General features: G+C 43.7%; 1 long non-coding RNA gene across 1 annotated transcript; it reads right to left on the bottom strand.

The window, feature by feature from the left end:
- Window positions 1-13,087: 13,087 nt before the first annotated feature.
- LOC117596813 (uncharacterized) lies at window positions 13,088-16,061 on the bottom strand. The gene is made up of 3 exons (XR_008305237.1): window positions 15,440-16,061; window positions 14,608-14,715; window positions 13,088-14,463 (listed from the first exon to the last, which is right to left on the bottom strand). It is a non-coding gene; the product is annotated as an uncharacterized LOC117596813 (long non-coding RNA).
- Window positions 16,062-21,744: the final 5,683 nt, after the last annotated feature.

Below are 21,744 nucleotides of genomic sequence, written 5' to 3'. Positions count from 1 at the left end.
GTCTGGCAGGGGTCAGAACAAGAATTTGAAAAATTTGTCAATCATCTTAATCACTTCAGCAAATCTATACGAGTCAAATACACACTACACTCATCCGAAGTTAATTTCTTGGACACAGTTACATACAAAGGGGATGATTTCATAGAAACTCAACAATTGTAGGTCAGGGTCTACTTTAAGGACACAGACACCCACGCACTCCTACATAAGGAGAGCTTTCACCCGAAGCATACCTTTAAAGGGGTGATAAAGTCTCAGCTCCTGAGATTCCACAGAATATGCTCCAGGACCGAGGAATTTTGGAGGGCAACCAAAACACTATTTGGGGCACTCAGGAAACGGGGATATTCCCGCTCATTCCTGAGAGGGTGCCTGAAGAGATTCCTGACCTGCATAAGACGGAATGAGCAGACCCCACGAGAGGGCACTGAAATCATCCCCTTTGTGTCCACGTTCTCTGACGGCAGTACAGCCTTAAATAGAAGAATTAAAGAAAATTTCGACAAATTCATGACAGAGGGGGAAATCTTACATAAATACAGAGTCATTTCAGCCTATAGGAAAAACAACAATCTGAAAGATCTGTTGGTTAAAAGCAAATTAAGACCGCTACAGAAGAACAGAACGAGGGACATTACGAGGACCAGATTTCGACCCAAACGCTACATTACTAATCCCAACACAAAAGAAATTTTTACAATTCGGCCAATTTTAAATCTACGGGTCTCCAATTGTGTTTATTTAATTTATTGCAATAAATGCAATGTGCAATATGTGGGGGAAACGGGGAATGCCCTGTCAGTGAGAATGACCCAACACCTCTATAATATCAGGAAGGGGAAGGAGACACACACATGGATCGTGCGGCATTTTCTGCACCATGGCCTGGGAGAACTGAGGTTTATGGGACTCCAACACAACAGGAACTGGTCCTGTAATGCCCGAAGACGGGCGGGAAGGGGACTGGATCCAAAAGTTGGGCTCAAAACATCCGTGGGGACTGAATGAAAAGGGACAATGAGGATGACCAGTGATCTGACACTAGGCAGGCCCGTGCCAAACATTGGTCTCAGTCCCGACTGGGACCACGGTTTGGGGACCCTAATCCTAACCCTAATCCTAATCTAACCTTAAACCTAACCCCAACCCCAATCCTAATCCCAGCCCTAAACCTAACCTCAACCAAAACCATAATCACAACCCTAACCCTAATTCTAAACCCAACCCTAACCCCAACCCCAACCCTAAACCTAACCCCAACCCTAAACCTAACCCCTAACCTAACCCCTAACCTAACCCTGATCCTAACCCTAACCCCAACCCTAATCCTAACCCCAACCCTAACCCCAACCCAAACCCCAACCCTAAACCTAACCCCAACCCTAATCCTAACCCTAACTCCAACCCTAATCCCAACCCTGATCCTAACCCCAACCCTAACCCTGATCCTAACCCCAACCCTGATCCTAACCCTAATCCTAAACCTAATCCTAACTCTAACCCCAACCCCAACCCTGAATTCTAACCTGTTAGGGTTAGGGTTGGGGTTGGGGTCAGTATTAGGGTTAGGGTTGAGGTTAGAATTAGAGTTGGGGTTAGAGCTAGGGTTAGGGTTAGGGTTAGGGTTAGGATTAGGGTTGGGGTTAGCGTCGGTGTTAGAATTAGGGTTGAGATTAGGGTTGAGATTAGGGTTGTGGTTAGGGTCGTGGTTAGGATTAGGGTTGAGATTAGGGTTGGGTTCGGTTTAGGATTAGGGTTGGGGTTAGGGTTAGGGTGAGAGTTAGGGTTAGGGTTAGTGTTTGGGTTAGGGTTAGGATTAGGTTTTGGGTTAGGGTTGGGGTTAGGTTAGGGTTAGGGTTAGGGTTGGGGTTAGGTTTAGTGAAATTACAATGACCCCCGATCACAGTCCGAAAACTACGTGGTTATGGTTAGCGTTGGGGTTAGAATTAGGGTTGAGGTTAGGGTTGGGGTTAAGATTAGGGTTAAGGTTGTGGTTAGAATTAAGGTTGGTGTTGGGGTTAGGGTTGGGGTTAGGGTTGGGGTTGGGGTCAGTATTAGGGTTAGGGTTGAGGTTAGAATTAGAGTTGAGGTTAGAGCTAGGGTTAGGTTTAGTGTTGGGGTTAGGTTTAGGGTTAGGGTTTGGGTTAGGGTTAGGATTAGGGTTGGGGTTAGCGTCGGTGTTAGAATTAGGGTTGAGATTAGGGTTGTGGTTAGGATCGTGGTTAGGATTAGGGTTGAGATTAGGGTTGGGTTCGGTTTAGGATTAGGGTTAGGGTTAGGGTGAGAGTTAGGGTTAGGGTTAGTGTTTGGGTTAGGGTTAGGATTAGGTTTAGGGTTAGGGTTGGGATTAGGGTTAAGATTAGGGTTAGGGTTGGGGTTAGGGTTGGAGTTAGTGTTTGGGTTAGACTGAGGGTTAAGGTTAGGGTTAGGTTTAGTGTTGGGGTTAGGTTTAGGGTTAGGGTTAGGATTCGGGTTGGGGTTAGGGTCGGTGTTAGAATTAGGGTTGAGATTAGGGTTGGGATTAGGGTCGTGGTCAGAATTAGGGTTGAGATTAGGGTTGGGTTCAGTTTAGGATTAGGGTTGGGGTTAGGTTTCGGGTTAGTGTTTGGGTAAGGGTTGGTGTTAGAATTAGGGTTGGAGTTAGGTTAGGGTTAGAATTAGGATTAGGGTCGGGGTTAAGGTTAGTGTTAGGTGTTAGTTTTAGGTTAAATGCTAAGATATTAGGGTTAGGCCCAAGGGTTAGGGTTAGGATTACGGTTGTGGTTGGTGTTAGGGTTGGGGTTAGAATTAGGGTTGGGGTTAGGGTTAGGATAGGGATTAGGGTTGGGTTGGGTTGGGTTGGGGTTGGGGTTAGGGTTAGGGTTGGGGTTGGTGTTGGGGTTAGGATTAGGGTTGGGGTTAAGGTTGGGGTTAGGGTTAGGGTTGGGGTTGGGGTTGGGGTTAGGATTTGGGTTGGGGTTGGGGTTAGGGTTGGGGTTGAGGTTAGGTTTTGGGTTAGGGTTGGGGTTAGAATTAGGGTTGAGGTTAGGGTTGGGGTTAGGATTAGGGTTAAGGATGGGGTTAAAATTAGGGTTCGGGTTAGGGTTAGGATAGGGATTAGGGTTGGGTTAGGGTTAGGGTTAGGGTTAGGGTTAGGGTTAGGATTAGGGTTGGGGTTGGGGTTAGGGTAGGGGTTGAGGTTAGGGTTGGGGTTGGGGTTAGGTTTGGGGTTAGAATTATGGTGGAGCTTAGGGTTGGGGTTAGGATTAGGGTTAAGGTTGGGGTTAGAATTATGGTTGGGTTTGGGGTTAGGGTTGGGGTTAGGGTTGGGGTTGGGGTCAGTATTAGGGATAGGGTTGAGGTTAGAATTAGAGTTGGGTTTAAAGCTAGGGTTAGGTTTAGTGTTGGGGTTAGGGTTAGGGTTAGGGTTGGGGTTAGGGTTAGGATTAGGGTTGGGGTTAGGGTCGGTGTTAGAATTAGGGTTGAGATTAGGGTTGTTAGGGTCGTGGTTAGAATTAGGGTTGACATTAGGGTTGGGTTCGGTTTAGGATTAGGGTTGGGGTTAGGTTTCGGGTTAGGGTTAGGGTGAGCGTTAGGGTTAGGGTTAGTGTTTGGGTTAGGTTAGTATTAGGTTTAGGGTTAGGTTTAGGGTTGGGATTAGGGTTAAGATTAGGGTTAGGTTTTGGGTTAGGGTTGGGGTTAGGTTAGGGTTGGGGTTAGGGTTAGGGTTAGGGTTGAGGTTAGAATTAGAGTTGGGGTTAGAGCTAGGGTTAGGTTTAGTGTTGGGGTTAAGATTAGGGTTAAGTTTTGGGTTCGGTTTTGGGTTAGGGTTGGGGTTAGGTTAGGGTTAGGGTTAGGGTTGGGGTTAGGTTTAGTGAAATTACAATGACCCCCGATCACAGTCCGAAAACTACGTGGTTATGGTTAGCGTTGGGGTTAGAATTAGGGTTGAGGTTAGGGTTGGGGTTAGAATTAGGATTAGGGTCGGGGTTAAGGTTAGTGTTAGGTGTTAGTTTTAGGTTAAATGCTAAGATATTAGGGTTAGGCCCAAGGGTTAGGGTTAGGATTACGGTTGTGGTTGGTGTTAGGGTTGGGGTTAGAATTAGGGTTGGGGTTAGGGTTAGGATAGGGATTAGGGTTGGGTTGGGTTGGGGTTGGGGTTAGGGTTAGGGTTAGGGTTGGGGTTGGTGTTGGGGTTAGGATTAGGGTTGGGGTTAAGGTTGGGGTTAGGGTTAGGGTTGGGGTTGGGGTTGGGGTTGGGGTTAGGATTTGGGTTGGGGTTGGGGTTAGGGTTGGGGTTGAGGTTAGGTTTTGGGTTAGGGTTGGGGTTAGAATTAGGGTTGAGGTTAGGGTTGGGGTTAGGATTAGGGTTAAGGATGGGGTTAAAATTAGGGTTCGGGTTAGGGTTAGGATAGGGATTAGGGTTGGGTTAGGGTTAGGGTTAGGGTTAGGGTTGAGGTTAGAATTAGAGTTGGGGTTAGAGCTAGGGTTAGGTTTAGTGTTGGGGTTAAGATTAGGGTTAAGTTTTGGGTTCGGTTTTGGGTTAGGGTTGGGGTTAGGTTAGGGTTAGGGTTAGGGTTGGGGTTAGGTTTAGTGAAATTACAATGACCCCCGATCACAGTCCGAAAACTACGTGGTTATGGTTAGCGTTGGGGTTAGAATTAGGGTTGAGGTTAGGGTTGGGGTTAAGATTAGGGTTAAGGTTGTGGTTAGAATTAAGGTTGGTGTTGGGGTTAGGGTTGGGGTTAGGGTTGGGGTTGGGGTCAGTATTAGGGTTAGGGTTGAGGTTAGAATTAGAGTTGGGGTTAGAGCTAGGGTTAGGTTTAGTGTTGGGGTTATGTTTAGGGTTAGGGTTTGGGTTAGGGTTAGGATTAGGGTTGGGGTTAGCGTCGGTGTTAGAATTAGGGTTGAGATTAGGGTTGTGGTTAGGATCGTGGTTAGGATTAGGGTTGAGATTAGGGTTGGGTTTGGTTTAGGATTAGGGTTAGGGTTAGGGTGAGAGTTAGGGTTAGGTTTAGTGTTTGGGTTAGGGTTAGGATTAGGTTTAGGGTTAGGGTTGGGATTAGGGTTAAGATTAGGGTTAGGGTTGGGGTTAGGGTTGGAGTTAGTGTTTGGGTTAGACTGAGGGTTAAGGTTAGGGTTAGGTTTAGTGTTGGGGTTAGGTTTAGGGTTAGGGTTAGGATTCGGGTTGGGGTTAGGGTCGGTGTTAGAATTAGGGTTGAGATTAGGGTTGGGATTAGGGTCGTGGTCAGAATTAGGGTTGAGATTAGGGTTGGGTTCAGTTTAGGATTAGGGTTGGGGTTAGGTTTCGGGTTAGGGTTTGGGTAAGGGTTGGTGTTAGAATTAGGGTTAGGGTTAGGTTAGGGTTAGAATTAGGATTAGGGTCGGGGTTAAGGTTAGTGTTAGGTGTTAGTTTTAGGTTAAATGCTAAGATATTAGGGTTAGGCCCAAGGGTTAGGGTTAGGATTACGGTTGTGGTTGGTGTTAGGGTTGGGGTTAGAATTAGGGTTGGGGTTAGGGTTAGGATAGGGATTAGGGTTGGGTTGGGTTGGGGTTGGGGTTAGGGTTAGGGTTAGGGTTGGGGTTGGTGTTGGGGTTAGGATTAGGGTTGGGGTTAAGGTTGGGGTTAGGGTTAGGGTTGGGGTTGGGGTTGGGGTTGGGGTTGGGGTTAGGATTTGGGTTGGGGTTGGGGTTAGGGTTGGGGTTGAGGTTAGGTTTTGGGATAGGGTTGGGGTTAGAATTAGGGTTGAGGTTAGGGTTGGGGTTAGGATTAGGGTTAAGGATGGGGTTAAAATTAGGGTTCGGGTTAGGGTTAGGATAGGGATTAGGGTTGGGTTAGGGTTAGGGTTAGGGTTAGGGTTAGGATTAGGGTTGGGGTTGGGGTTGGGGTTAGGGTAGGGGTTGGGGTTAGGGTTGGGGTTGGGGTTAGAATTATGGTGGAGCTTAGGGTTGGGGTTAGGATTAGGGTTAAGGTTGGGGTTAGAATTATGGTTGGGTTTGGGGTTAGGGTTGGGGTTAGGGTTGGGGTTAGGGTTAGGGTTGGGGTTAGGGTTAGGATTAGGGTTGGGGTTAGGGTCAGTGTTAGAATTAGGGTTGAGATTAGGGTTGTTAGGGTCGTGGTTAGAATTAGGGTTGACATTAGGGTTGGGTTCGGTTTAGGATTAGGGTTGGGGTTAGGTTTCGGGTTAGGGTTAGGGTGAGCGTTAGGGTTAGGGTTAGTGTTTGGGTTAGGTTAGTATTAGGTTTAGGGTTAGGTTTAGGGTTGGGATTAGGGTTAAGATTAGGGTTAGGTTTTGGGTTAGGGTTGGGGTTAGGTTAGGGTTGGGGTTAGGGTTAGGGTTGAGGTTAGAATTAGAGTTGAGGTTAGAGCTAGGGTTAGGTTTAGTGTTGGGGTTAGGTTTAGGGTTAGGGTTTGGGTTAGGGTTAGGATTAGGGTTGGGGTTAGCGTCGGTGTTAGAATTAGGGTTGAGATTAGGGTTGTGGTTAGGATCGTGGTTAGGATTAGGGTTGAGATTAGGGTTGGGTTCGGTTTAGGATTAGGGTTAGGGTTAGGGTGAGAGTTAGGGTTAGGGTTAGTGTTTGGGTTAGGGTTAGGATTAGGTTTAGGGTTAGGGTTGGGATTAGGGTTAAGATTAGGGTTAGGGTTGGGGTTAGGGTTGGAGTTAGTGTTTGGGTTAGACTGAGGGTTAAGGTTAGGGTTAGGTTTAGTGTTGGGGTTAGGTTTAGGGTTAGGGTTAGGATTCGGGTTGGGGTTAGGGTCGGTGTTAGAATTAGGGTTGAGATTAGGGTTGGGATTAGGGTCGTGGTCAGAATTAGGGTTGAGATTAGGGTTGGGTTCAGTTTAGGATTAGGGTTGGGGTTAGGTTTCGGGTTAGGGTTTGGGTAAGGGTTGGTGTTAGAATTAGGGTTGGAGTTAGGTTAGGGTTAGAATTAGGATTAGGGTCGGGGTTAAGGTTAGTGTTAGGTGTTAGTTTTAGGTTAAATGCTAAGATATTAGGGTTAGGCCCAAGGGTTAGGGTTAGGATTACGGTTGTGGTTGGTGTTAGGGTTGGGGTTAGAATTAGGGTTGGGGTTAGGGTTAGGATAGGGATTAGGGTTGGGTTGGGTTGGGGTTGGGGTTAGGGTTAGGGTTAGGGTTGGGGTTGGTGTTGGGGTTAGGATTAGGGTTGGGGTTAAGGTTGGGGTTAGGGTTGGGGTTGGGGTTGGGGTTGGGGTTGGGGTTAGGATTTGGGTTGGGGTTGGGGTTAGGGTTGGGGTTGAGGTTAGGTTTTGGGTTAGGGTTGGGGTTAGAATTAGGGTTGAGGTTAGGGTTGGGGTTAGGATTAGGGTTAAGGATGGGGTTAAAATTAGGGTTCGGGTTAGGGTTAGGATAGGGATTAGGGTTTGGTTAGGGTTAGGGTTAGGGTTAGGGTTAGGATTAGGGTTGGGGTTGGGGTTGGGGTTGGGGTTAGGGTAGGGGTTGAGGTTAGGGTTGGGGTTGGGGTTAGGGTTGGGGTTAGAATTATGGTTGAGCTTAGGGTTGGGGTTAGGATTAGGGTTAAGGTTGGGGTTAGAATTAGGGTTGGGTTTGGGGTTAGGGTTGGGGTTGGGGTTAGGGTTAGGGTTAGGGTTAGGGTTAGGGTTAGGGTTGGGGTTGGGGTTGGGGTAGGGGTTGTGGTTAGGGTTGGGGTTGGGGTTAGGGTTGGGGTTAGAATTATGGTGGAGCTTAGGGTTGGGGTTAGGATTAGGGTTAAGGTTGGGGTTAGAATTAGAGTTGGGTTTGGGGTTAGGGTTGGGGTTAGGGTTGGGGTTGGGGTCAGTATTAGGGATAGGGTTGAGGTTAAAATTAGAGTTGGGTTTAAAGCTAGGGTTAGGTTTAGTGTTGGGGTTAGGGTTAGGGTTAGGGTTGGGGTTAGGGTTAGGATTAGGGTTGGGGTTAGGGTCGGTGTTAGAATTAGGGTTGAGATTAGGGTTGTTAGGGTCGTGGTTAGAATTAGGGTTGACATTAGGGTTGGGTTCGGTTTAGGATTAGGGTTGGGGTTAGGTTTCGGGTTAGGGTTAGGGTGAGCGTTAGGGTTAGGGTTAGTGTTTGGGTTAGGTTAGTATTAGGTTTAGGGTTAGGTTTAGGGTTGGGATTAGGGTTAAGATTAGGGTTAGGTTTTGGGTTAGGGTTGGGGTTAGGTTAGGGTTGGGGTTAGGGTTAGGGTTAGGGTTGAGGTTAGAATTAGAGTTGGGGTTAGAGCTAGGGTTAGGTTTAGTGTTGGGGTTAAGATTAGGGTTAAGTTTTGGGTTCGGTTTTGGGTTAGGGTTGGGGTTAGGTTAGGGTTAGGGTTAGGGTTGGGGTTAGGTTTAGTGAAATTACAATGACCCCCGATCACAGTCCGAAAACTACGTGGTTATGGTTAGCGTTGGGGTTAGAATTAGGGTTGAGGTTAGGGTTGGGGTTAAGATTAGGGTTAAGGTTGTGGTTAGAATTAAGGTTGGTGTTGGGGTTAGGGTTGGGGTTGGGGTCAGTATTAGGGTTAGGGTTGAGGTTAGAATTAGAGTTGGGGTTAGAGCTAGGGTTAGGTTTAGTGTTGGGGTTATGTTTAGGGTTAGGGTTTGGGTTAGGGTTAGGATTAGGGTTGGGGTTAGCGTCGGTGTTAGAATTAGGGTTGAGATTAGGGTTGTGGTTAGGATCGTGGTTAGGATTAGGGTTGAGATTAGGGTTGGGTTCGGTTTAGGATTAGGGTTAGGTTTACGGTTGGGATTAGGGTTAAGATTAGGGTTAGGGTTGGGGTTAGGGTTGGAGTTAGTGTTGGGGTTAGGTTTAGGGTTAGGGTTAGGATTCGGGTTGGGGTTAGGGTCGGTGTTAGAATTAGGGTTGAGATTAGGGTTGGGATTAGGGTCGTGGTCAGAATTAGGGTTGAGATTAGGGTTGGGTTCAGTTTAGGATTAGGGTTGGGGTTAGGTTTCGGGTTAGGGTTTGGGTAAGGGTTGGTGTTAGAATTAGGGTTGGAGTTAGGTTAGGGTTAGAATTAGGATTAGGGTCGGGGTTAAGGTTAGTGTTAGGTGTTAGTTTTAGGTTAAATGCTAAGATATTAGGGTTAGGCCCAAGGGTTAGGGTTAGGATTACGGTTGTGGTTGGTGTTAGGGTTGGGGTTAGAATTAGGGTTGGGGTTAGGGTTAGGATAGGGATTAGGGTTGGGTTGGGTTGGGGTTGGGGTTAGGGTTAGGGTTAGGGTTGGGGTTGGTGTTGGGGTTAGGATTAGGGTTGGGGTTAAGGTTGGGGTTAGGGTTAGGGTTGGGGTTGGGGTTGGGGTTGGGGTTAGGATTTGGGTTGGGGTTGGGGTTAGGGTTGGGGTTGAGGTTAGGTTTTGGTTAGGGAAAGATCAAGTCCTCATATGTTGAGTGTATGCTCTTTAGTGCACAGGCTCACTTTGTTCTATTCTAGAGTTAAAAAGAACGAGGCCAGACCCGTTTTCTTATACAAATACAAAAAAAATTTTTTTTATATATATAAATTGGATCCCTGGGTAAGGGTGATCCTTAAACAGTGCAAATTTAAAATCCCCAAATGGTAAATGAGTAAATAAAAAATAAAAAATATAAATTTAAAAAACATAAAATATATAAATAAATAAAATAAAATAAAAAGAAAGGATGCTTTTTTAAAATATGATTAAGAAAATAAAATCAATAAAGTTAAAATGAGAGAGCTAAATAAAAATACCCACTAAGTTCAAAAGGAACAGTGACCTGGAAAGGGACCAGGAGTCCCCATAAAGAAAGTAAAAATGAAGGGGGGGGAAAAAGACAACATTATTTAAATAAAACAAGGAACCTAAGGGACCGGATAGGGCGTGCAGTTTTTCCCAAGTCAGATCCACACCCCATATCCGGCTGAGTGATCAAAGCACAGGATCCCGGGTGAAAGCTCCATTCAATGTCTGCACACTCCCATGTCCACATACAGCTCACATTTACCTGTAAATGTATTCATCTCATGGGGCAGATTTGGGAGTTAAGATTATATCCTTGGAGCCAGGGTACCCACTCCAGTAGAAGAGCAGGGAAACAAAAGAGGGTCAAGATAGAGAAGGGGGAAGATTAGGGTTAGGGTAGGAATAAGGCTTGGGGTTAGGGTAGGGGGTTAGCAGTTAGGGTTAAGTGTTAGAATTGGGGTTCAAGATGGGAGATTGAGGTTGGGGTAGGGAGGGGGAAGGGAAAAGGGTTAGAATTGGGCTTGAAGTGAAGGTCATGGTTCGGGTTAGGATTAGGGTTCAGGGTAGGAGGGAGAGATTAGGGTTAGGAGTTAGGGTTAAGTAGGGTTATGGGGTTAGGGTTAGGGTTCGGGTTCCTGGTAGGAGGTTGAGGTTGAGGTTAGGGTTAGGGTTCATGGTAGGAGGCTGAGGTTAGGGTAAGGGTCAGGGTTAGGGTTAGGGTCAGGGTAGGAGGTTGAGGTTAGGGTTAGGGGTTAGGGTTAGGGTAGAAGGTTGAGGTTAGGGTTAGGGGTTAGGGTTAGGGGTTAGGGGTTAGGGTTAGGGTAAGCGGATTAGGGTTAGAGTAGGAGGGTTGGGAGTTAGGGGTTAGGTTAGGGTTAGGGGTTAGGGTCAGGGTTAGGGTTAGGATCAGGGTAGAAGGTTGAGGTTAGGGTTAGGGTTAGGGTCAGGGTAGAAGGTTGAGGTTAGGGTTAGGGTCAGGGTAGAAGGTTGAGGTTAGGGTTAGGGTTAGGGTCAGGGTAGAAGGTTGAGGTTAGGGTTAGGGTCAGGGTAGAAGGTTGAGGTTAGGGTTAGGGTTAGGGTCAGGGTAGAAGGTTGAGGTTAGGGTTAGGGTTAGAGTTAGGGTTTTGGTTAGGGTTAGGGGGTTAGGGTTAGGGGGTTAGGGTTAGGGGGTTGAGGTTAGGATTCGAAATAAGGTTTTGGAGTTGACGTTCCGGTCCAACCCAGGTGCGGAATGATGGTTGGGGTTGAGGTAAAAGCTCAGAAATTGTCTGGAAATAAAGTAAAGCATCACAATATTGTGGTTTTATAAAAAGTTATTCAATTTATTTTACTGGATCAAACCATGGCATTGACCGTCCCAGTGGAAGAAGTGCTGAAACCTAAAAAAAGTGCTGTAAGTGCTAGTAAAAGTGCTAACAATTGAGTCAAGTGAAAAGTGCTAATAATCAAAACAAGTGCTATATAAATACTTTAAACCATATTTACAAAGTGTGTATTTGTGCGTGCACAAATCCACCAAGTTGTGTTTAATCATCAAACCAAATCAAAACAAAACCAAACGCTCCACCGAGACGTCCATTATACAACGGATTGCTCCAGTATCAAGTGCTATTTTTACTCACAATAAATGTGACAGAATGGGTATAAAAAAGAAAAAAGAAAAGAAAGGAGAAGAAGAAGAAGGAAAAGAAGAAGAAAAGAAGAAAAAAAAGAAGAACAAGGTAAAGAAAAAGAGCAGAGGACAAAAGAAAAACAACGGGAGAAAGAAGAGAATACTGTAAAAAGAAGAATGGGTTAGCCCTATTTCCTCTCTCTATATGGGTATCTCTGGTTCCAAGTCTCCAAGTCTAAGATGTTCTCCTAGTATTGAAGCCATGAGGATGGTCTGTGTGCAGTTTACTTATCCAATATGCTTCTCTTCTTCTTCTCTGTTCCCTGTTCCATGCCCTATTGGCCTCCAAACCCGAGATCCTGAGCTTCTGTATCCCAACCCTTGCAAAATGGCATATTAAGTGTGTGTTGCGTGGTCTGTGTTGAATGGAGTAAATGTGTTGTTTCAGCCTTTGTTCCAGACTGTATTCAGTTTCTCCAATATATCTCTTATGGCAGTGTGTGCAAGTGATCATGTAAATGATATTCGTGGTCTTGAGGTTTGTTCTTTGTGGCACTAGGTGTCCCTTGTTTCCCATCTCCACTGACCTGAGCTGTTGAAAATGTGTTGCTAATATAGGAGGAATCACTCGTCGGTCTGATTTCAAACTGGCCCTGACCAGGAGATCCCGTAGATTTTTATTTCTTCTATAAGCTGATATTGGTTTGAATGACCGAAGTGGTGCGTATAGTTCTTGTGTTTTTTGGAATTGTTGTTTAAGCTTATTGTTGAGGATTTTGGATGTTTCTGAAAAAGTCGTGACTATGGGGATGACATCCTTGGGTTCCGGCACCAATCGTGTTGGGTTATTTCTGAGATCCTGCAACGTGTCTCTTTTAATGGCTCTCAAGAATCTCTTAGAATACCCTCGGGGTCTAAGGGCTTTGAATAGAGTTTGTGTTGCTTCATGGAAATGTTGATCAAATGAGCAAATTCTATGAAATCGAATGATTTGTGATTTGATTACCCCCTTGAAAGTATGTCTAGGATGATAACTTGTTTTGAATAGTAGAGAGTGGGAATCAGTGGGTTTGAAAAACACTTTAGTATGTAGTGTTTTGGAATTATTCTCCGTCGGGATGGCAAAAACTGTGGTGTCTAAAAAGTTAATGTTATCCGAATTAAGAGTTGCTTTGACTTTAATGTGTTTATGATGGGAATTGGCCAAATTCAAAAAGGTGTCAAAATGTTCCCTGTCATGGTGCCAGACCCCAAAGATGTCATCCAGATATCGATAATACACTGCGGGTAAGTGGGGACACTTTGGAAACAATGTTTCTTCCCACTCAGACATATAAATATTCGCGTAGGCTGGAGCAAATTTCTTCCCCATAGCGGTTCCTTGAACCTGTAAATATAATTGAGAATTAAATTCAAAGTCATTGCGGGTTAAATTTATTTCCAACAGCTGAAGAAGTTCTGCATCTGGCCGGCTTGAATCTGGATACCTGTTAAAACATTTCGTTATTGCCTGCAATCCTGCCTCTGTACTGATATTTGTGTAAAGGCTTTCCACATCCACAGTGAATAGGAAGGCCGAGTCTGGAATTGTCATGTTCTTGATTTTGTTTATAAAGTCATATGTATCTTTTAAGTAACTGGGATGAAGTTGTGAGACAGGATTGAGGAAATAATCAATGTATTGTGCCACATTGTAGGTCTCACTCCCACAATCCGACACAATCGGGCGTCCCTGTGGAACCTCGGAAGGGACTGTCCACGCCTGTGGGTCTTTATGAATTTTGGGCAATAGATAAAATTTCCGCTGCCTTGGTGGGTTTGGACCAATAAGATAATTAAACTGTTTAGTGTTAATGAAGCCTTTCTGTTTTAAGTCCTGTAAAATGGATGTTACCAATGATTGTGTTTCCTGTTGTAATGAGTGTGGAAGTAAAGTGTAATGACTGGTATTGTTTAATTGTCTATTTGCTTCTAGTAAGTATTGTTGTTTGTCCATTATGACGATCGCTGAGCCTTTATCTGCCGGTTTAATTATTATATCTTTGTTGGTTTGTAATTCTTTGAGTGCTCTGCGTTCTGTGGCGGTTAAATTATCTGCTTGATTGTTGGAAAAATCTGAAAGAGAATTGATAATCATCCTGTTCTTTTTAATCAACTGCTTTATAGGTAAACTGGTCTGTTCGGTGCTCGGTTCCCATCTGGATTTTTCTGTAAACTGTAAGTGTTCTTTACATTTTGTGTATTGGAAGTGGTCTAAAATTTTAAGTTGTCTATTGTAAGCGTGGACATCCCTCCCCAGCTCCCCCAAGTCCGTACCGCATGGCGTCGGGATGAAGGTGAGACCCTTGCTGAGTAAATCCTCCTGCGGACCTGTGAGACAAAACGTTTTGGATAGGTTAATGATGTTGGTGTGCTTTTTGTTGTCTGTTTTATTGCACTTCACCATTCCTAAAAGTTTAACTGATCCAACCAGTATGTAAACATTTGCGAAGCCGTTTCCGTGGTCCAGTGGATAGGGTCCCTCGGGTTCACCTTGAACCTAAGTGGGTGAAGTTCCTGCAATGGATTACCATGTGCCAGTATATGAGTGTTCAGTTTTGTTAGAGTTTCTTGTTGTCGTCTAGGTAGGATATCCGAGTAGTTTAATAATGGGGTGTAGATCGTGGCATTGGGAAAAACCACTGCAGCAATTCTCCACAGCTCTTGCAACTGTTTTTTTGTTGTACTTTCGAATGTTTGTTCTCTATTATTGATTCCTAATGATAGGACGACTTTTTGAGTGTTTGGATTAGGGGTTAATTTTTGTAACACTTTGGCTATATGTAAAAAGTTGGCTCCAGGGTAACTATCCACCTGAACATTTTCGTCACTAAAATAGGGAATTCTGGACAGGTTGGAGTCCCCTATAAACAAAACTGGTTTCTTTACTTCCAGTGTCCAATCTGCAATCTTTCTAGTGGTGTTAGGATGTCTAGTAGGAACCCAATGGTTCCTCACTTCACAGGTTTTTATTTGGGGCTCCACCCTGTCCGGATGTTCCACATGCAGGGGAGTCAACGAGAAAGAGGAAGGGGAAAGGGAAAGGGAGGATTCAGATCGGGCTTTTCTCAAGGACGTGGTCTTCCTTTCTGTAGACCCATTCATCACCTCCTTCCTCTCCTGCTTCCTATCCCCCTGGGTCGGCTCCCCCTGTGAATCAGCAATAGTAGGTTCTATTAGAACACTAACATTATTTAGGATTGCTGTTCTGTGAACTGTGGATGGAGTGTTAGCTCTCTGTTCTTGCTGCTTAAGTGTATTCAAAGGAACTTCATGTATTAATACACTAACTACCTTGGTCTTATCGGAGTTGTTGTTTAAAGGCCGAGGTGTTCCATTGCTTTTCGATAAATGCATCTGTGGAGAACTTGCCACAAGGTTTGTGTCGTCTTTACTCGGACTCTGTTTGGAGGAAGAAGAGGAAGAGATTGAAGAAGACGACGAAGAAGAAAAAGAAGAGGCGGCAGTGGAAGAAGGATTAGAGGAGCTGTTTGATACTTGGATAGGCAAACATGCAGTTCCTCCATTTTCTGTTTCCACTAGATTCTGTTCCATTTGTGTTTTGGCCTTTTCTATTATGTCTTCCCTCAATTTGTGTTTGAATCTACCTTTGGCCCATTTAACTGCTATCTGCCATTCTGTTTCCTCCATTTTGTGGATTCGATTCAGTAGTTCTGCTTTCACTTGAACGTAATGGTCTTTGAGGATCTGCATATTTGCCTTCATCCAATTTTGTGTGTTTTCCGTAATTCTATGTAGAGTTTGTTGCTTGGGGCATGCTGGTTTGATAAACTGTGTAAGTTTGTGTGTTTGTTTAGACATGCCCTTTGGAAAAATTTGCGTATGTAGAGCTGTTGTCACAATGTCTTCATGGTGTGTGGCCTGTAAGAATTTAAAATACAACTTCCTCAAATGTCTATCTAAAAATTCCCTGGGTTTTGAGTTGTGTAGATGCTGGACTGTGTGTAGTGTTTGTTCCACCCCATCTGTTTCCAAAGTCTCCAACACTGTGAATCTGTTTGTTAAGGGAATCATTGTGCCTGTAAAAAAACTCCTTTCGAGGAAAAAAAAGGTTAAAAGAAAGGAAAGATAAAAACAAAAGGAGAAAAGTCTTCATTGGTCTTACCCCATGAGTATGCTGATAAGAATCCTTGGGACAAGGATCCTGTAGCTGATTAACAACTCAGTTCCTTACCAGAAGGCCTAAGCGGCCTAGGAGTTCACCAAACAGGAAGTTTTGTAGGCCCCTCTGGCTTGGGTGTTGTACTCCAAAAAGAAGGGGGAATAAAACCGAAAAAAAGGGAGGGGGGAATAAAAACCCAAAAAAAAGAAAGGGTTTAAAAATGTGAGTACTCACAAAACGGTTTAAAAAGGATTTTTCTCCATTAAAAAATTTTTTTGTGTAAAACAGGACACAAAAATTGGCAATGTTTTCCCCGTCAAACAGTATCTTTTTGATGTGCAGTTCACGGTGCTTTTTGAGTTCGACGTCCTAACGTTTCGCAGGGAATCCTGCTTCTTCAGAGGACATATGCTTTTTGTTCCCATCCATATCCTTAAATAAGCTCTGGGGTGGGATCTAGGTTAAATTAGGGGTGGAGCTAAAATAAGGAGGTTCTGTATAATTGGTAACTATACCTGTCTGTCTCAAAACTGCCTATCTATTGGTTGTGAGTCTGAAGGAAGTGTGTGGCTTTATGGGTAATGACTTTACCTGGATAATGTAGTTTAAAACTGTTTTTGTAAACCTTGGTTCTCTTATTTTCCACCAGGTTTTCCCAGTAGTCTGTGTGGTGTAGTGGTATAGACAATAGTCTCCTACACCTAGCCTCCCTGGTTCAAGACCCACAGCAGGCAAGAGAAGAGAGCCAAGAATAAGAAGACTGCCATTGAACACAAATGTACTGGAAAAAGAGTGGGTATTAAAAAAATAAAAAACCTTAGAAATAAAGAATAGTAAGGAAAAAAAAGGGGGGGAAAGGATAAAAATGGAATAATAAAAAAAAAAAAAAAAAAAAAAAAAAGGTGATAAAACCAAATAGGATAAAGATTAAGAGATTAAAACAATAAAAGTAAAATAATTAAAATATAACTAAATATGTAAGGTGTGTACTAAGAATATGGTCTGTTCCTCTCTTTTGTTTGTAGTGGCACAGGCTAGGTTAGGTTAGGGAAAGATCAAGTCCTCATATGTTGAGTGTATGCTCTTTAGTGCACAGGCTCACTTTGTTCTATTCTAGAGTTAAAAAGAACGAGGCCAGACCCGTTTTCTTATACAAATACAAAAAAATTTTTTTTTATATATATAAATTGGATCCCTGGGTAAGGGTGATCCTTAAACAGTGCAAATTTAAAATCCCCAAATGGTAAATGAGTAAATAAAAAATAAAAAATATAAATTTAAAAAACATAAAATATATAAATAAATAAAATAAAATAAAAAGAAAGGATGCTTTTTTAAAATATGATTAAGAAAATAAAATCAATAAAGTTAAAATGAGAGAGCTAAATAAAAATACCCACTAAGTTCAAAAGGAACAGTGACCTGGAAAGGGACCAGGAGTCCCCATAAAGAAAGTAAAAATGAAGGGGGGGGAAAAAGACAACATTATTTAAATAAAACAAGGAACCTAAGGGACCGGATAGGGCGTGCAGTTTTTCCCAAGTCAGATCCACACCCCATATCCGGCTGAGTGATCAAAGCACAGGATCCCGGGTGAAAGCTCCATTCAATGTCTGCACACTCCCATGTCCACATACAGCTCACATTTACCTGTAAATGTATTCATCTCATGGGGCAGATTTGGGAGTTAAGATTATATCCTTGGAGCCAGGGTACCCACTCCAGTAGAAGAGCAGGGAAACAAAAGAGGGTCAAGATAGAGAAGGGGGAAGATTAGGGTTAGGGTAGGAATAAGGCTTGGGGTTAGGGTAGGGGGTTAGCAGTTAGGGTTAAGTGTTAGAATTGGGGTTCAAGATGGGAGATTGAGGTTGGGGTAGGGAGGGGGAAGGGAAAAGGGTTAGAATTGGGCTTGAAGTGAAGGTCATGGTTCGGGTTAGGATTAGGGTTCAGGGTAGGAGGGAGAGATTAGGGTTAGGAGTTAGGGTTAAGTAGGGTTATGGGGTTAGGGTTAGGGTTCGGGTTCCTGGTAGGAGGTTGAGGTTGAGGTTAGGGTTAGGGTTCATGGTAGGAGGCTGAGGTTAGGGTAAGGGTCAGGGTTAGGGTTAGGGTCAGGGTAGGAGGTTGAGGTTAGGGTTAGGGGTTAGGGTTAGGGTAGAAGGTTGAGGTTAGGGTTAGGGGTTAGGGTTAGGGGTTAGGGGTTAGGGTTAGGGTAAGCGGATTAGGGTTAGAGTAGGAGGGTTGGGAGTTAGGGGTTAGGTTAGGGTTAGGGGTTAGGGTCAGGGTTAGGGTTAGGATCAGGGTAGAAGGTTGAGGTTAGGGTTAGGGTTAGGGTCAGGGTAGAAGGTTGAGGTTAGGGTTAGGGTTAGGGTTAGGGTCAGGGTAGAAGGTTGAGGTTAGGGTTAGGGTCAGGGTAGAAGGTTGAGGTTAGGGTTAGGGTCAGGGTAGAAGGTTGAGGTTAGGGTTAGGGTTAGGGTTGGGGTTAGGGTTGGGGTTAGGGTTAGGGGGTTAGGGTTAGGGGGTTAGGGTTAGGGGGTTGAGGTTAGGATTCGAAATAAGGTTTTGGAGTTGACGTTCCGGTCCAACCCAGGTGCGGAATGATGGTTGGGGTTGAGGTAAAAGCTCAGAAATTGTCTGGAAATAAAGTAAAGCATCACAATATTGTGGTTTTATAAAAAGTTATTCAATTTATTTTACTGGATCAAACCATGGCATTGACCGTCCCAGTGGAAGAAGTGCTGAAACCTAAAAAAAGTGCTGTAAGTGCTAGTAAAAGTGCTAACAATTGAGTCAAGTGAAAAGTGCTAATAATCAAAACAAGTGCTATATAAATACTTTAAACCATATTTACAAAGTGTGTATTTGTGCGTGCACAAATCCACCAAGTTGTGTTTAATCATCAAACCAAATCAAAACAAAACCAAACGCTCCACCGAGACGTCCATTATACAACGGATTGCTCCAGTATCAAGTGCTATTTTTACTCACAATAAATGTGACAGAATGGGTATAAAAAAGAAAAAAGAAAAGAAAGGAGAAGAAGAAGAAGGAAAAGAAGAAGAAAAGAAGAAAAAAAAGAAGAACAAGGTAAAGAAAAAGAGCAGAGGACAAAAGAAAAACAACGGGAGAAAGAAGAGAATACTGTAAAAAGAAGAATGGGTTAGCCCTATTTCCTCTCTCTATATGGGTATCTCTGGTTCCAAGTCTCCAAGTCTAAGATGTTCTCCTAGTATTGAAGCCATGAGGATGGTCTGTGTGCAGTTTACTTATCTAATATGCTTCTCTTCTTCTTCTCTGTTCCCTGTTCCATGCCCTATTGGCCTCCAAACCCGAGATCCTGAGCTTCTGTATCCCAACCCTTGCAAAATGGCATATTAAGTGTGTGTTGCGTGGTCTGTGTTGAATGGAGTAAATGTGTTGTTTCAGCCTTTGTTCCAGACTGTATTCAGTTTCTCCAATATATCTCTTATGGCAGTGTGTGCAAGTGATCATGTAAATGATATTCGTGGTCTTGAGGTTTGTTCTTTGTGGCACTAGGTGTCCCTTGTTTCCCATCTCCACTGACCTGAGCTGTTGAAAATGTGTTGCTAATATAGGAGGAATCACTCGTCGGTCTGATTTCAAACTGGCCCTGACCAGGAGATCCCGTAGATTTTTATTTCTTCTATAAGCTGATATTGGTTTGAATGACCGAAGTGGTGCGTATAGTTCTTGTGTTTTTTGGAATTGTTGTTTAAGCTTATTGTTGAGGATTTTGGATGTTTCTGAAAAAGTCGTGACTATGGGGATGACATCCTTGGGTTCCGGCACCAATCGTGTTGGGTTATTTCTGAGATCCTGCAACGTGTCTCTTTTAATGGCTCTCAAGAATCTCTTAGAATACCCTCGGGGTCTAAGGGCTTTGAATAGAGTTTGTGTTGCTTCATGGAAATGTTGATCAAATGAGCAAATTCTATGAAATCGAATGATTTGTGATTTGATTACCCCCTTGAAAGTATGTCTAGGATGATAACTTGTTTTGAATAGTAGAGAGTGGGAATCAGTGGGTTTGAAAAACACTTTAGTATGTAGTGTTTTGGAATTATTCTCCGTCGGGATGGCAAAAACTGTGGTGTCTAAAAAGTTAATGTTATCCGAATTAAGAGTTGCTTTGACTTTAATGTGTTTATGATGGGAATTGGCCAAATTCAAAAAGGTGTCAAAATGTTCCCTGTCATGGTGCCAGACCCCAAAGATGTCATCCAGATATCGATAATACACTGCGGGTAAGTGGGGACACTTTGGAAACAATGTTTCTTCCCACTCAGACATATAAATATTCGCGTAGGCTGGAGCAAATTTCTTCCCCATAGCGGTTCCTTGAACCTGTAAATATAATTGAGAATTAAATTCAAAGTCATTGCGGGTTAAATTTATTTCCAACAGCTGAAGAAGTTCTGCATCTGGCCGGCTTGAATCTGGATACCTGTTAAAACATTTCGTTATTGCCTGCAATCCTGCCTCTGTACTGATATTTGTGTAAAGGCTTTCCACATCCACAGTGAATAGGAAGGCCGAGTCTGGAATTGTCATGTTCTTGATTTTGTTTATAAAGTCATATGTATCTTTTAAGTAACTGGGATGAAGTTGTGAGACAGGATTGAGGAAATAATCAATGTATTGTGCCACATTGTAGGTCTCACTCCCACAATCCGACACAATCGGGCGTCCCTGTGGAACCTCGGAAGGGACTGTCCACGCCTGTGGGTCTTTATGAATTTTGGGCAATAGATAAAATTTCCGCTGCCTTGGTGGGTTTGGACCAATAAGATAATTAAACTGTTTAGTGTTAATGAAGCCTTTCTGTTTTAAGTCCTGTAAAATGGATGTTACCAATGATTGTGTTTCCTGTTGTAATGAGTGTGGAAGTAAAGTGTAATGATTGGTATTGTTTAATTGTCTATTTGCTTCTAGTAAGTATTGTTGTTTGTCCATTATGACGATCGCTGAGCCTTTATCTTCCGGTTTAATTATTATATCTTTGTTGGTTTGTAATTCTTTGAGTGCTCTGCGTTCTGTGGCAGTTAAATTGTCTGCTTGATTGTTGGAAAAATCTGAAAGAGAATTGATAATCATCCTGTTCTTTTTAATCAACTGCTTTATAGGTAAACTGGTCTGTTCGGTGCTCGGTTCCCATCTGGATTTTTCTGTAAACTGTAAGTGTTCTTTACATTTTGTGTATTGGAAGTGGTCTAAAATTTTAAGTTGTCTATTGTAAGCGTGGACATCCCTCCCCAGCTCCCCCAAGTCCGTACCGCATGGCGTCGGGATGAAGGTGAGACCCTTGCTGAGTAAATCCTCCTGCGGACCTGTGAGACAAAACGTTTTGGATAGGTTAATGATGTTGGTGTGCTTTTTGTTGTCTGTTTTATTGCACTTCACCATTCCTAAAAGTTTAACTGATCCAACCAGTATGTAAACATTTGCGAAGCCGTTTCCGTGGTCCAGTGGATAGGGTCCCTCGGGTTCACCTTGAACCTAAGTGGGTGAAGTTCCTGCAATGGATTACCATGTGCCAGTATATGAGTGTTCAGTTTTGTTAGAGTTTCTTGTTGTCGTCTAGGTAGGATATCCGAGTAGTTTAATAATGGGGTGTAGATCGTGGCATTGGGAAAAACCACTGCAGCAATTCTCCACAGCTCTTGCAACTGTTTTTTTGTTGTACTTTCGAATGTTTGTTCTCTATTATTGATTCCTAATGATAGGACGGGTTAGGGTTAGGGTTAGGGTTGGGGTTGGGGTTGGGGTTAGGATTAGGGTTGGGGTTGGGGTTAGGGTTGGTGTTGAGGTTAGGTTTTGGGTTAGGGTTGGGGTTAGAATTAGGGTTGAGGTTAGGGTTGGGGTTAGGATTAAGGTTAAGGATGGGGTTAGGGTTAGGGTTAGGGTTAGGTTTCGGGTTAGGGTTAGGGTGAGCGTAAGGGTTAGGTTTAGTGTTTGGGTTAGGTTAGTATTAGGTTTAGGGTTAGGGTTGGGATTAGGGTTAAGATTAGGGTTAGGTTTTGGGTTAGGGTTGGGGTTAGGGTTAGGGTTGAGGTTAGAATTAGAGTTGGGGTTAGAGCTATGGTTAGGTTTAGTGTTGGGGTTAAGATTAGGGTTAGGTTTTGGGTTAGGTTTTGGGTTAGGTTTTGGGTTAGGGTTGGGGTTAGGTTAGGGTTAGGGTTGGGGTTAGGTTTAGTGAAATTTCAATGACCCCCGATCACAGTCCGAAAACTACGTGGTTATGGCTAGGGTTGGGGTTAGAATTAGGGTTGGGGTTAAGATTAGGGTTAAGG

The sequence above is a fragment of the Pangasianodon hypophthalmus genome, chromosome 19, assembly GCF_027358585.1.
Source record: "Pangasianodon hypophthalmus isolate fPanHyp1 chromosome 19, fPanHyp1.pri, whole genome shotgun sequence".
NCBI classification, from domain to species: domain Eukaryota; kingdom Metazoa; phylum Chordata; class Actinopteri; order Siluriformes; family Pangasiidae; genus Pangasianodon; species Pangasianodon hypophthalmus.
This window is presented reverse-complemented; position numbering and strand designations above follow the sequence as displayed.